We start from the raw sequence: 14970 nt of genomic DNA on the forward strand, positions 1-14970 counted from the left end.
AATACAGATACTGATTAACTTAGCGCTCTTGTAGGACTTAGAGATTTACCTGCTCTGTCATCCAGAACTAACTTCTATTGTTATGGATTGTGATGAACACTAGGTGACCCATCAAACTTTGACCTTATTTGTTCTTTCTGGTTTCTGTATTCATTTGTAATTTTTACGTATGGGATAATACAGAGTTGATTCAGTGATGTCCTTGTATAACATTTAACTCAAATTTATGGTAATAATAAAACAAACGTAGATATAAAACACATTTTTGGCACTAGATACAACAATTGGTTTTAATACAATTCACACCAGGCAAGGTTGGAATTTTCAGAAATGACTGTGTAACAATCACTTTTACCTTTGTGCTAGTGGCCAGGAATAGTTCAGGCATTCAAATGATTGGGACATAACTACACCAGGGTACATACTACACAGCAAAGAGATGTGAAAAAGATACTATTGGATCACAAAAATATGAACTGGGTACAACATTTTTTTTTAGGGTATATATTAAATCATTTAAATAATTACTTTTGTTCAGTCAATTCATAGGGGATTTACACCACACAAAACAAGTTATAGGATCATACTAGTTCCAACAGTAAAGGGTTACTTTCAGGATTTCTAGAGAACAGGGTAGAGGATGAACTTGCTTATCCATTACTTAAAGCAGAATTACACCTGCAATACTCACCTGTTCCTGTCTTGTCGCAGGGTGCTGCTATCTTTCTCCTTTTTCAATTTCCAATACGATTTTCGACCATTGACAGAGTTAATTTCTGCCGGGATTGCTGTTCCCATCAGCTTTTTTGAAGGATACCTAGAATGATCAGATGGTAGGAGTAATTATTGCAAAAGGGACAATACCTGTGCCTTTCTGCAATAATGACCTCCCTGATTAAGAGTTTTTATAGCAGTAGGTACTGATGGTATTTATCCCAGAGTTCTAAAACCTCGCTTTATAGTTTTCGAACAACATTTTTTTAATTAGTCAATTTCTACAAGATGGCTGGCACACAGCTAATATTGCACCTATTCACAAGAAGGGTAGTAAGCCAGACTACAGGTCAGAAGGTTAACATCTATAGTAGTAAAACTAATAGAAACTTACTTAGAGACCAGTCATTAGTGGTTTACCACAAAGCTCTGTATTAGGTCCTGTTCTACTAAATTTCTAAGCAATATAATTAAAAGTTTGAAGAGCGAAACATGTATTTTTGTTCATTACACAGGGTCCGGAGTTGTAACCAATATGTGTAACCAATATGCAGCATGATTTGCAATTGCTGGAAGATTGGACTGTAGGTGATGTGATGTGAAAAGTGCGCAGGGTGAATATAATAGATGAGAGGTGTAGCAGGTAGTATGATGTGATGGGTGAGGTGGATGAATACAGAAGTTAAGCTCTGCAGAAGGCAGTGGATGAGAAACAGTCCAACAGTCAGCATAATGTAAATGCAAAATAATGCTCCTAGGGAAAAACAATCCACCCATAGAGTACAATGTATGTTGTAGAGAATTGCCCAAAACTAAAGATGAAAAAGATTTAGAGTGCTTTTCTCTCATGGTATAGCAGAAAAGTGAATAGATTTCTGGGGTGCAGTAGTAGAGGAATGATTAGCAAGAGAAATGAAGTCCTATATTCCTCACATAAATCCTTAGACCCCTCCTAAATACTGTGTCTAGTTCTGGAGACCTTGCCTACAAAAATATACTGACAAAATACAAAAAGTCTATGAACAAACAACAAAAGCAGTAAATGGTATGAGAGATAAAACATGAGGAGAGTCTGCAGGAATATAATACGAACGGCTAAATTAATAAGGGAAAGGAAGGGCATGATTGGATCCATTTTATACGTTATTGGTGTATATGAGGATGAGGGTAGTAACTTTTATATGACTCTAGAAAAAAACTGTGGGACTGTAGATTAAGGTACTCACCCCTTGCTTTTAAATTATCCTCTGATAAAAAACACATATTCGTTTCCAAATCTTTTGGGAAGGGAGGCACATTCATTTTTGTGGTCAGCCCTGAGTTGGCCTTTAATCATCTTTTTTAATAAATACATAACTGGATTTAATAGTGCTTTATTGATTAATAATGAGTAGTCATTATCCCTTAATTTATGTTACCTTTTTCAAAGAACTAGCTCTCTGATTTTAGTGTCATGCTATGCTAAATACTAATGATTGACTGAAGCCGAAGTATGGCCTGCTCATATTATGCTGTTTATGTTTCCTGAAAGCTATTAGTGCATCTTAACTTAATGTATAGCTATGGACAATAGCTATACATTGCAAATATGTCTATCTATTCTTGTATACTTACTAGAATGGGATAAGTGAAGAGCTTTAAGCCTTCCTAACTACTGGTCAGGAGAAAGACCCCACTGGGGGGACACACCGGCCAGAGCCGCAGACCACGCCCCCAGTACAGTTCCCAGGTTCGGGAAAGTGGGCATGCGTGGTTGGGATCCGGTGATTGTAGTGGTCTGCGGGACCGAAAAGGTTGGCAACCACTGAACTAGACAATGCTGGTCTATAAAGAAGCAGCAATGCCAAACCTTTATAAAGGCAGCTGGACACAAGATCCATGGAAAAAAGGTCAGCGTAGTGTTCTTGTTTCATGAGTTTTTCTACAAAATGTTTTATGATGTAAACATTACAAAGCTAGAGAAGTTTCATATGTTAAATACTGGGCCTGATTTATTTAAGCTCTCCAAGACTGGAGGAGATAGCCTATCCTTGGTGAGCCTAGATGAGCCAGCAAACCTGGATGGATTAGGTCATGGATTGAAGAAATCTGGCAAATAATAAGAAATTATTTTATGAAAACCATTCCATGTTAACTGGATAACCCAGGTTCACCAATGATAGTCTATCTTCTCCAGTTTTGGAGAGCTTTATTAAATCAGGCTCACAGTATAAACTTTCCCAACCTGCAAAACTTACCTCCCATGGATAAACTCCACCCCAAAAAACAGTGAGAGCAAGGCTGTTGATGTTAAATGGAAAATGGGGTGCAATAATTTCCAATCTTTAATGATAGCTGGGAGAAAATTCTGGAGAATGTAAAACTAGCAATCACTTTGGGGACATCCTATAACAGTTTTTCTGGTCATTTCATTAAGGAGAATTGATATGAAAGGTTTAGCCAAAAATTGATTGTTATATATTTTCAGGGTAATTTTTTACAGGAGCAAATCGTAGGAACTAACCAATATTAGAAATAGTTGCTAACGTTATTTAGAGCAGATTGCAAAGACTGCTGAAAGGTATTAAACCAGCAGTCAATGCAAACTGTAATGAAACGGTTTCAGCAAGGCTCAACTTCTTACTATAGAGGAATCTCAACACAATTTTTAATAAAGGCTTTCAGGAGTTCAGAGATGTAAAACGATAAAATTCACAAATACAAGATTGTATTAATGGGGTAACCAATGTCACTACAGCCTAATAAAGCTTAAAACAAATATGTACCAGTAGAATTAAAAATACTGAAATCTACCTATGGAACTAAACTAAGGAAAGTGCTCATGCATATCAGTCCAAAAGAACCCCCAGGGAGCAATGGCATGGCTATTACAGTCAATAGATACACAATGATGCACCTGACCTTTCAGTGTTAGTGAGCAGCAGGACCCCATGCAGCATTCTTTAAATATGTTTTAGTCTGTAGGACCAGACTACTGCCTGCTAAATCTCATCTTCACCCCCACAAAAATACATACTAATACACTGAAAAAGATAAAAGATTTCAAAAGTATTTTACATGGCTATGATAAGGGCACAGGAGAGCAAGTATCTGACATGATTGGTGCTGAGCACGAGGTTTTTATTATCTGTCTGACTGCTTTAGATTGCAAATGTGTCCATAGAGCTGTATCAGCCCGAAACAAACGTTGAATGGCTGTTGCCCAAACCAATCGGTGAGAAGGAATGAGTGTTCTACAAACATGGTCAATTATTAACTGACATCAACAGCTTGATATTTTAGGACTGAAGATGTAGAGAGTAGATGTAGAAAGAAGTAGACTACAAGATTCTTTACCAAATAAACATAAAAATTGAGCGATCAAAACGATCAAATATACCTTAAATATTATTCTTACTACTTATTGAGGAACAAGACATACTCCAATTAGCTTTTAAATATAAAAAGTCACCCCAAAACCTATAAGGACCACCAATATCACAAACATTGAACCAAAAAGTATTCTAAATAGGATATAACTAAGACTTCCTTTTTTCATGTCATTGCATATCATTCAATGGCCATATTTGTAAGCATAATTTGTCATTTACTTTTCAGTGAGGATAAACCTATTCAGTAACTTTAAAGTCTATTTATCATCCTACACCACTGAATACTGATATCTATCTTCTTCTCACAGTGCCTTGTACTGTGTTCAGTGTCTCTGAATGTGGCCCTCCCTCCCCATGTCATTGTATGGACACAAGACATCCACTCAGAGGGGCGAGCTACATATCTGGGCGGCATCTGTTTTATGAGAGGCACAGATTAGAAAAGACCAGTAAGTGGTCTGAGACAAGCTTTTAACTGTGGGATAAACAACTTTTTTTTAAAGATCTCATAACTAAATGTATTTGTGAACAGAAACACGATTTTAAAGTTGGAGCCTTCCATGTCTCTCCTGACTGTGAATGGAATCTTTACCTAAGTAAATTAGAGGATATATGTAAACTGTATTTAGTTAGCTTTATATTTTAAGAAATATTTTTTTTTTTATGTTTCATAAAATAAGTGTTACGTGTGAGGTGATAGGGACAGAACAGGGTAGCCCTTTAACAGGAAGTGTACAGGAAGAATAAGAATACTTTAATTAAGGTAGCCCTAATCACCCCCCCCCCAAACTAAACTAAATAATGCTCCCTATCTACAGTTCTGTACTAACTAAGATCCAGGCACTGAGTCCATCATTTATTAACATCCCACACCACTCTGTTGCCACGACCTGCACAGTAAAGTTCTATTAACTTCTATGGGTCGTTTGCCTACAAGGTATATGAGAATAGACAGAGCCCCATAGAAGTAATTGGTGCTGTACTGGCACAATAGACGTGTGGGGTTAGTTTAGGTCAGTGTAGGGGGGTTGGGGATTAAGGATACTTCATTTATGGTATACCCATTGTTTAATAGCAGGATCACTATCTATCATTTTAAAAAGCTGCAAATTTAAGTGAAATTAAAACTACTTAGAGGCTTATATGTGATTTTAGTAATTGGGTTTCTAAATAGTATAACTTTTGATGTGTTAGACACACAAACAGCTGGGAACTCCAGCAAGCTCCCTGATATAATACAAAGCTGCGGGGCACTGTGACCCCATTCAAGTCCTCTTCTCTCTGCATCAGCCTCATGGGCTTGACAAGAAGCAAAAGTGACACTATGAAATTCCCAATCTTGCTCCCAAACTGTTTACATTTTCATGCTTGAAAATCCATCCCATGATGTGCCTAACGTGATGTATCATATCACTAATACAACCTGATTACTGTAGCTTATGCCCAGCAATGTGTGCTCAACCAGAAAACATTCAACTTTGATGGTATATTAAAACTAATTTGTTCACACCGACTTTTTATTAGAAGAAGGAGGGCCCACATAAGTGCTATACTTTATCTGGTCAATTAGGGTTTGTTCATGAGAAGTCTCTATTATAAAAAGGAATACTGTATTAACAATATCTGTTCATGAAATATTAACCAGGAAAACCACACCTAACTCCCAATGCAGGTAATATGGCCTTGTGCTTTGTTATTTACTATATTCCCTACTCCTATTTTTACAAACATGATTAATAAGTTTCCCATTACTAAAGAACTGTTTATATTTAATTCATGGACTATAGAAGTTAACAGATTAACAACAATTGTTGCCTGGGTTTATAAGTATTTCTCTTCCATTTGTATGCACTTAGGGAAGGAGTAGAAGGATAAATGGTAGACATGCACATTTATTTTTTAAACATGAATTGCAAAACAGGCTACTGGGGTTGTACCTACAAAAGCAGCAAGAATTGCAAATCAAGAAGAGAATCCCCACAAAGGATCCAAAAGAAACCTTGCTGCTCAGGTACTTTTAGTGCACTCTGATAAATGTTTAACATACTATACTTATTTATTTAACCGACTGGTTGGTGGAGTAATGCATCTAATGCTAAGAATACACTATGAAATGTTCTCTCCATTTTACAATTGTAATTACATTCCATTTAAATCAAGCCTTGTGATCATCTACAAGTATTCAGTGTACCATCCACGTGTTTATTAACTGACTAATTCTCCATTAAATCTGTCTGTAATATTGAAAACCTTGCTAGATCAATTTTCAGTCTACATTCTGCCTAAATATTAAATTTGATTGTAAATGAAACAGTTTTGGTTTATTTTTGATCGTTTTAGACTTTTTTCTTAATCAACTAACAATATTGCATTGTGTACAGCTAGCTTAAGAACCAATGGCAATCAAAGAAACAACAACAATTAGGCTGGTCAGGACAAAGAACAGCTTTGGGGCAAAGAATGAATGGCTGTGAAATGTAAGCAGGTGCCAGAAAAAACCCTCCTAAGTTTTCTGGTCCTCTCTCACTAGCTCGTGAAAATACATTAATGGATTTTCACATTCAAAGGAATGAGATTTTTTCCTTGGGTCAGTACCCCTTCTAATCAATTAGGTGTAGTAGCCTGTCTTGAGAAATGCTGAAAACCTTACACACCTGTTCACAGTCAGTGGTTACAATAGGCTTAAAGATAGCATAATGGATAAGTGAAGCAGGAAGTGATTTAGTATGATTCAGCACTGTATTATGCTCTGTCAATATGCTACAAATATGATGAAAGCAGAAATTCTCTAAAGTGTCTGTTGTTTCTCTTTCCATGCCACTGCATATTAGTACCGACTGTTTCACATAATGAGCATCCAGAGAATAAAATACACAACCTATAAAAAGAGAGAAATGATAAACCATATGAATCACCGACTTGTATTAAATAAAAAGATGACACAGAATAAAAATATTGACTTGCATCACAATGGAAGGAGATGTTTATTATATTTATAATAACACTAAAATACTGTTTCTAAATCAAAGCCTGACAAAGTCACTAATGAATGACAAATTAAATAAAAGCTTTTGAATTATGTTGTGTATTTTTGTTGTCAACAAAATCTTTCAATTGTGACAACTGTCTAAGATCAGAATCCCCTACCTAATAGCATGTTCCTCTCACTACCAGAAGAAAGTGATGTCTCCCTAATGGGACACAAACAGTAAATAATATCCTTAGAGGGTTTTTTTAATGATGCACGAAATGCCTATGAATTATAAATTCCTTTCGGATTAGCAAAATAGAGGCCCCAAAAAACTAAGTAAAACCTTAGGTTTTTAAAGTGGCTCATTTTAGACTTTATATATCATTAGCTAAAAATTAATGGCGAAAATCAACGGGAAAAAAAATTATTGTAACAATACTATTTGCAATATGTATTTATAAACAAAGCTTGCAAAAGAATGTTATTATTGCATGCATTGTTACTACATGATCCACCATCAGCATCCTTTAACTTGGACAAGGACCAGCTGTTAGAATGACATCCAGTTTCTGGTGTGTGCACAGTAGAAGTTTGAGAAACTTATTGGCATGAGCCTATAGTACACAATGGTAAGTTTAGCCAAGCTTCCAGACAATGGTTTATGTTGGCAGTTCAGTTTCTCAGCTGGATTAAGGGTTGTATTCTGAGATGAAATACAGTTTTATAGCAGCAAGGGTTTTGAGTGTAACAAAGTGTTTAACCTTAAATAATGGGTTTATCATGACCAAAATAATAATAGCTATTGTAGGAAGCTCAGTGATAACTATTTACAACTATTCTATACAAGCATCTGGGAAAATTGCTTTTTCAGTTAACAAAACAATATTGTCAATTACTTTAAAGACTTCATAATGATAGTCTTCTGATCTGTGGCAACATGCAACTGTAAAAACAAATAACAAGTGTACCACTGTCAGTATTCTAATATTGAAAGCAAATCTTTATAGTGTGCCTAAAATGTAAGTCAGATCTTTGCAGCTGACTCACTCACAAACGTTATGGTTGGTGGACGTCAGCGAGTCGGCTGTTGTCACCTCTGATTGTTAGACATGCTCAATCATGACAAACATTGGTCAGCCAAGGGTATTCTAAGGATAATATGTAGAACAATGTTATAAATAGACTAAAATCACAACAATATCTTGTACAGTTCTATCACCTGATTTTATAAAAAGAAAAATAATAACTGCATATAATCGTTTAATTATTTTGGATTTGTTCCATTGCATTTTTTTCTACTAACTGTATTTATTATATCTGGTTAGGTCATGGCCAGAGCCATTTAACCCATTTCCTGTGATCCCAGGCTACCATGATATTATCATACTGGCCTTAGCTCATAGTACTGCTGTTGCACATAATACCGCTTGCACATATTACGTAAGCAACATTCTGAGCTGTACTGATCACTACCCACTGCTGCCAGAAGAAGGAACTTGTGACATAACTAGGTTGACCTGAAGACTTATTCTGCAGGGAAGGGTGTCATGGAACAAAGGGTCTCCCAAACTGGATCCCTGCTTTAAATAGAGCTCATAATAACAGTATGCTATTCCAAAAAAAAAAAAAGACTAATTATTTTGATATTATAACAGTGCTGAACCAAAACAGACGTTATATTAAATATTGCCATAATGTGGCAAAGGGAAAAGTTTAGAACGCAATAAAAACCAAACTAAACAAAGTATGTTGTACAGCAATAAAAAATATGCCATTCTTACCTGGTAAAATTACACCTGTTCCTGGATGCCAGCCTTACTGACTCATAAAATTCCTCATGAGAATCAACGATTGGCAACGGTCTTGTAATAGCTAGTCATTTTCTCCTGTTACATGAAAGAGACAGAGCATTTTTGTGCCTGGTAATCCCACTGACAAGACTGCTGATAAATGCCTTCCACTAGCAGTGTGTGCAGTGACATTCAGAGAGAGAACTCTTTCAGCCAATCCTCTGCCTCGTGGACCTCCCAGGCTTCAATGACTGATCAGCACAAGGTCCATGACAATACAAAGGAGGGTTCATTCCCTTATTGTGTCTGTTTCATGACAAAGCATTAGCTTCAATTTAGGCTTTTTAAAAGTAAATTGTAAATTTCATCATTTTAAATGTCACAAAAGATACAATGAAGTTAAACATATTTTATTCAGTTTGTACATTCATTGACTTAAACTTAATATTTTCAGCTGTTTGAAACAGTAAATATAAAGAGAGGCAATAAACCTAAACTACAGTATAAACTACATAAAGGGGAAATTAGCTTTAATTTTTTATTCTTCGATCCAAATTTGATTGGTGGGGTTTGTATACATATTTGTTCAGCATCCTTTGGACTGCATTACTAAGCAAGCTTCTCTAAATTAAAGAAGTGCAGTGAACAGCATAGGTTACACTTACCTACATCTTCACTGTGAGGACTTCTTAAGATGCATGGCCTCTGGCCAAAGCTATAGTCATGCATGGCCTTCAATTAAATTGATGAAGGACTTGTCCACAGCTGAAAGTGCAGAGGAAGGGAGAGGGGCAGCTAAGGTAAGTGCACTTATCTTTAACCTTAGCATTTAATGTGCACAGATTAATATTTTAAAGGTATGTGCATATAGTATGCGTGCCTGTTAAGGAGGAAAGCTTTGCTATTTACACTAGAAAAAAACTGATGACATTATTCAAAAGTTTTGTCTTTATTCTAGAAAATGAATTGAAAAATACAGAACACTTGCTGAAATATTTAGATGACTGGGTGGTGGTTTGGCTCATCCAGTAAGCTATCTTTTTGCATGCTTATTAGTGTGCATGCTATATTTACATATTCATATGCACTGTTGGCTTTTTAAATAAATCAAAAGCAACATGCAAAGGGAAAATGGGTCATAATAGCCAATCAGCAGTCATCTTTTAAAGCTCCAATTTACTGAAAGGTCAAATGTAATTGGTTACTATACCTAATAAGTCATCATTGCTCTTTGCACTACCTGTACATCATAGTACTGTAGATTTCGTCTCCCTGGCATGCATCTGTTCAGCATGTCAGCATAGCAATACTATTCACTGTTTTGACATTTGGTATACATTCATGAAGACATGGAGGAAAAAAGTACACTATTTTGCCATTTCTAAGACTATTTCTTATTCTATGATCCATCCCTTAGGCAAAAGAGTCTTTGCACAGTGACCTGGTTCTCTTCAATATGCACATCACTTATGATGCTTTTTGAGCTTACAACAAAAGAAAATCATAAAAAAAATACTCAAATTCTTTCAATGACAGCAATAGCTTAAAGGCTACTGTATTTTACAAGATGAGCAGTCTTTTAGGTTTGACTAACAAAGGTTCTGTACAATTGTAACGTGTAATGTACTTAAGATATGGCATAAAATACATGGCCTGATGAAAAAACATGAAGACTGTTTTTTTTATCACGTCTAATGTGAAACTCAAACCAAAACTTATATTTTTGTATGTTTGGATACAGTATTCAGTATTCCCCCCAGAAATGTTTTAAATTGACCCAAATTTTAAGTAACCACTGAAAAACAGCTGGGTGGCTACTGAAAAGTGCCGGGTGGTACACCCGGCTAAAAGGTGCTGTGGAGAACACTGGTATTCACAATTTGGATTTTGCAGGTTTGTACTGCAGGTTGTTTTCTGATTCAGATGATTCCATCATCCCTACTAGTTAGGATGATAGAACTGCAACACTTAAAGGTAGTGAATTGAGCTGCAGGAACATGTAGTTTGACCCTGAATAACACCTCATTTTGGTATGCCATTTTCACACTCCATGTTTCATGCTCTTAGCTTAAGGATAGCCCATAGGCAGAATCTGATTACTCTGAAGCCTCTTGCAGCCACCTGCATGCTGGAAAAATGCACAGCAAATATGACTTGGTCTAATGATAAAAGTGATGTGGCTGCACCACCAGAATGAGCTAATGTCATTGTGCCAAAGGCAAAATTAATATTTACGGTCACATCACCCTTTTCCCAAAGCAAACTAAAGATGGGATGTTAAGGGGAGTTATCTGATATCAATTGTGAACACACTTTCCTGCACAATCCCTGGCCTATTCTGATCATTACATGTTGCATTTGAAAATGAATTTAAGGTAGAAATTTTTCAATTCTAGAAGTAGGAGCTCTGATCAGCAATGTCAGTTTGAACAGCGATAAGATATTTCTGACAAAGCAGCTTCACACTATCTGCTGGAGCACAGAAATGAGAATAAACGTTCGAAGGGTTGATGGCTATCTCCATACATTCCTCAGCCAAAAACCTAGAGACAGTTTAAATACTCTTTATATTGTTTTACTACACTAAGGCTACATTCAAACTTGGATCAGAAACAGCGCTTGCTGTGTAGCTCCCAGTAGCTTACACTTTGACAGCCACATGGCCACCCGAACCGCTGCATTGGTTATTAAACAACAAGCAAGAAGGTATTACTGAACTGCCCACTGCCACCCCCATTCATTCTCTATGGGCTGCCATGGCTTAGATGCTACATATAGCATCTCACCCAAGATAGCAGTTCAGGGGCTAAAGCAAGAGGTTACCACACCACAACCTCACAACTTTTCTGGACTTGTGTTGTATGTTATAAACTACAAATCAAACCCATAATGTGATAGGGAGATGAAGTGAGGTGTGCATGATTATAGTCCAACTCATGAGAACAGCCTAGATACACAAGAAGAAGTTAATAAGCAGGATCACCAGGTGAACATAAAGGACTAAAAGTGAAAAATGTAAACTAATGTAGCCACTATGGCTAATATCTAGTAAGCTGCAACATATTATATTTATGTATTCATGTTTAAGAACACTTTTATATACATTGTACAGACCAAAGGTATCTTGGACAAACTGAATTCAGCCCAGAGCATTGACACCAACCCAATCTCTTTCAGTCTACCACTGCAATCAAAGGACCAAAACTAATCTGCCACTACAAACCTATTCCAATAGAAAAGTACAGGGTATACCACATATTGCAGAAACATTTCAGTCTGATTCATGCTGATAGTTACACTGTCAGTACATGCTGGCACTTGATACTTATATGCAATGAGCTAATAAAACATTTTTTCCAGTTGAACAGAAGTGTTAGATTACTTCAATCCTGTGACAAAATGTCATATAAACTTGCGTATAGGAGTAGGGATGAGTGAATCAAAAGGACTGCTCATGTATCATTTCATACTTCTAAATATGTGCATGCAAAATCATGCAGAAAACCAAACAACAAATATGAATTGTATGTCAATCTAGTATGGATAAATCTGTAAGAACACCATCAGGAGAATTAAATAAATTAGGAGTGAGGTACAAGCACCAAGACAAGTAAGTATAATACTTCATATCTGTGCTCTGTATTGTATTGTTCCCTACATCCCTATATCTGCACTACAGACATCAAGACCCCCTATTTTGTACTAAATAGCCTGCTTCTGAATAGCCTGCTCCTGAACATCCATTTATGTAAGAAACTAATGTAAACTTATGTAAAAAAAAATAGGCCCACAAGAGGAATATTCTGAACTTTTTGGAATGGAGATTACTGGAAATTACTTTATAAACACCATGGAAAGACAACATAGCACAAAATGGGGGAAGATATATATTTATATACACTTTCTGGAGGGAGTAGATTTTATTTCCTGCACAATTGCCCTATATTACCAAGACCTCAAATTCACACAAAAATTTCTTGCGCTGGACAACTAAGACCATATGGCGCAATGCTCTGGTCTCTGGTCCCGGCTGTATCAAGTTACAAAAGCGGCAGCCTGACCATAAAGAATAATGGTAAATTGTGGACAAGGCATGGGATTGGGGTTTTATTTCAAAGTACAGTTTTTGTTCAAGCTGTTTTTCTGTTTTATACATATGATCAATGTACACATTTATCTGCAAATGTTTGACTACATTCCTGGGACAATTCAGACAATACATTAACCCATTGATCTGATACTGTAGTTAAATCACTTAGAATTACTGGCATGTGGCTTAGTTAGGTAGATGAAAAATGTACTAGTTGGTCTAACCACAGAGTGATGGCTGACTAGGGAATTTGGCTATGATAATGGTACAGTTATTGATAATTGCAATTGCATCTCCCATTCATGTGTAACAGAAAGAAACCCATTTTTACCTTCATTTTTCTAGGTTTTAAGTAGCTCATTAGAGTATGATTATTTCACCAGCTATGTCTCTTCATACTACTTGTCGGACATAAGGACGACTCCTAGATACGAACAGGGCTTCCCTGCTCCCTGGTGTGCAGCATGGAGGCTTGGAGGGGGGTGGTTTGCTTGACTTCCAGAAGAAATCTTTTGCTAAGCACAGCTGAGACTGAGCTCCTCTGCAAGTCCTTGTAACCCTTTAATGACCAAGACAAACTCTGCAGTTGTTTTGCATATCAAAGCACAGCTTGTTCCAGAAGTTAATGTCTAGGCTTTTTTTTTGCTTTGTTTGTGATTAGCTCACAGTGAGGGTTTTAAACAGTAACTGAGACCATGCTGCCTAATATTATGTTGAGACAAACATCTGTCCTAATTGTATTTATTAAAATAATGTACCTGTTCTGATTTACATACAAATTGAACTTAAGAACAAACCTACAGCCCCTATCTCAAACATAACCCAAAGACTACCTGTACTATCTGTATCACAACTGTCTAAAAATATATGCACAGTATATATAGATGGATCACTATTGTCTTCTACAGAGCAAATTGCCTTTTTCATTAAAAATTTGGAAAAAGGAGTTAGGCTTCTGACCGGTGTAGATAAACAAAAAGGCAAACATGATTGGTGAAAATGACCAAAAAATGATCACAGAAATTGGAATGGATTGGTGGACCTGCATTTTGGAAGCACAGAGAAATAATGGGAAACCTCATTAACCAGGATGAATCAGAATGAACCAAGCCCAATGAATCACTCCAGGACTAGACTTAATAAACACCACATAATTCTGAAGACCTTTTCCTTCCTGGCATCCTGCTGGAGTCCATTGCCAACAAAACACTGACTCCTCACAAAGCTACACAGCAGCACATAATGTGTCCACAGACGTCTTGAAAGCAGCTTGAAATATGATGTGTCATATTATCATTATCTTTCTGAAGCCTGAGCAAAAGATGTTTTGATTATCAAATATAACCCTAATAGTGCAATAAAAGCTTAACATTCAAAACAAAATGTTTTTGCATTTTTTTCCAGCACATCAATGTTGGTTTGGGTAAAGCCAATTAACCTCACTGCATGTCTTTGGGAAGTAGGGGAAAACTGAAAAAGGGAAGCATGCAAACACCTTGCAGATAGCATCTTGGCTGGTATTTAAACATAGTACCCTGTGCCGCAAAGGCAAGAGTTCTAGCCAATGAGCAAATCCAAAGATGTTCAATTTTTTAGAATATTTTTATTAATAATATTAACAATCACAACGTTATGTACTGAAAAAAAGTATCATAAGCTCCATTTATTAGTGATGAAAACTGAAATCTGAAAACTCCAGTTTGCAAGAAGCTGTTTTTAGTACTTCCTGAATTCTGGTACTGGTTGGCAATCATTCCTCCGGTGAAAAAGCAAGTTAGCTAAGCATTACTACTTACAACCCTTACTAACTTGCTAATCAAAGGAACCAAGAAGGTTCTTCATTCATTTATAGATTAAATAGTTTTTTTCTTCAGTATTCTTTACAACAACATTTCATCATATGTTCCAGATTTGCTTCAAGGCACAGTGCACCTTCAGATACTGAAATATCCCTTGGATGTACAGTATGCATAGGTACTTAGCAGCTGTAAAAGCAGCTACATGATTAATTATTGAAGATGCAGTCATAAATAA

General features: G+C 36.4%; 1 protein-coding gene across 21 annotated transcripts in view; it reads right to left on the reverse strand.

The window, feature by feature from the left end:
- NRCAM (neuronal cell adhesion molecule) overlaps nt 1-14970 on the reverse strand; it is a 110258-nt gene that overhangs the window by 57981 nt on the left and 37307 nt on the right. For 20 of the 21 annotated variants that reach the window (XM_072401502.1, XM_072401495.1, XM_072401491.1 and 17 more), the window contains exon 1: nt 8838-8996. The exons of the other annotated variant lie outside the window; for it this stretch is intronic. The gene's annotated coding sequence lies outside the window, so the exon portion shown is untranslated. Of the gene's footprint in view, nt 1-8837; nt 8997-14970 lie in introns of those variants that run through there. 21 annotated transcript variants of the gene reach the window in all.

This window comes from Pyxicephalus adspersus, chromosome 2 (genome assembly GCF_032062135.1).
Source record: "Pyxicephalus adspersus chromosome 2, UCB_Pads_2.0, whole genome shotgun sequence".
In the NCBI taxonomy this organism is placed as follows: Eukaryota; Metazoa; Chordata; class Amphibia; order Anura; family Pyxicephalidae; genus Pyxicephalus; species Pyxicephalus adspersus.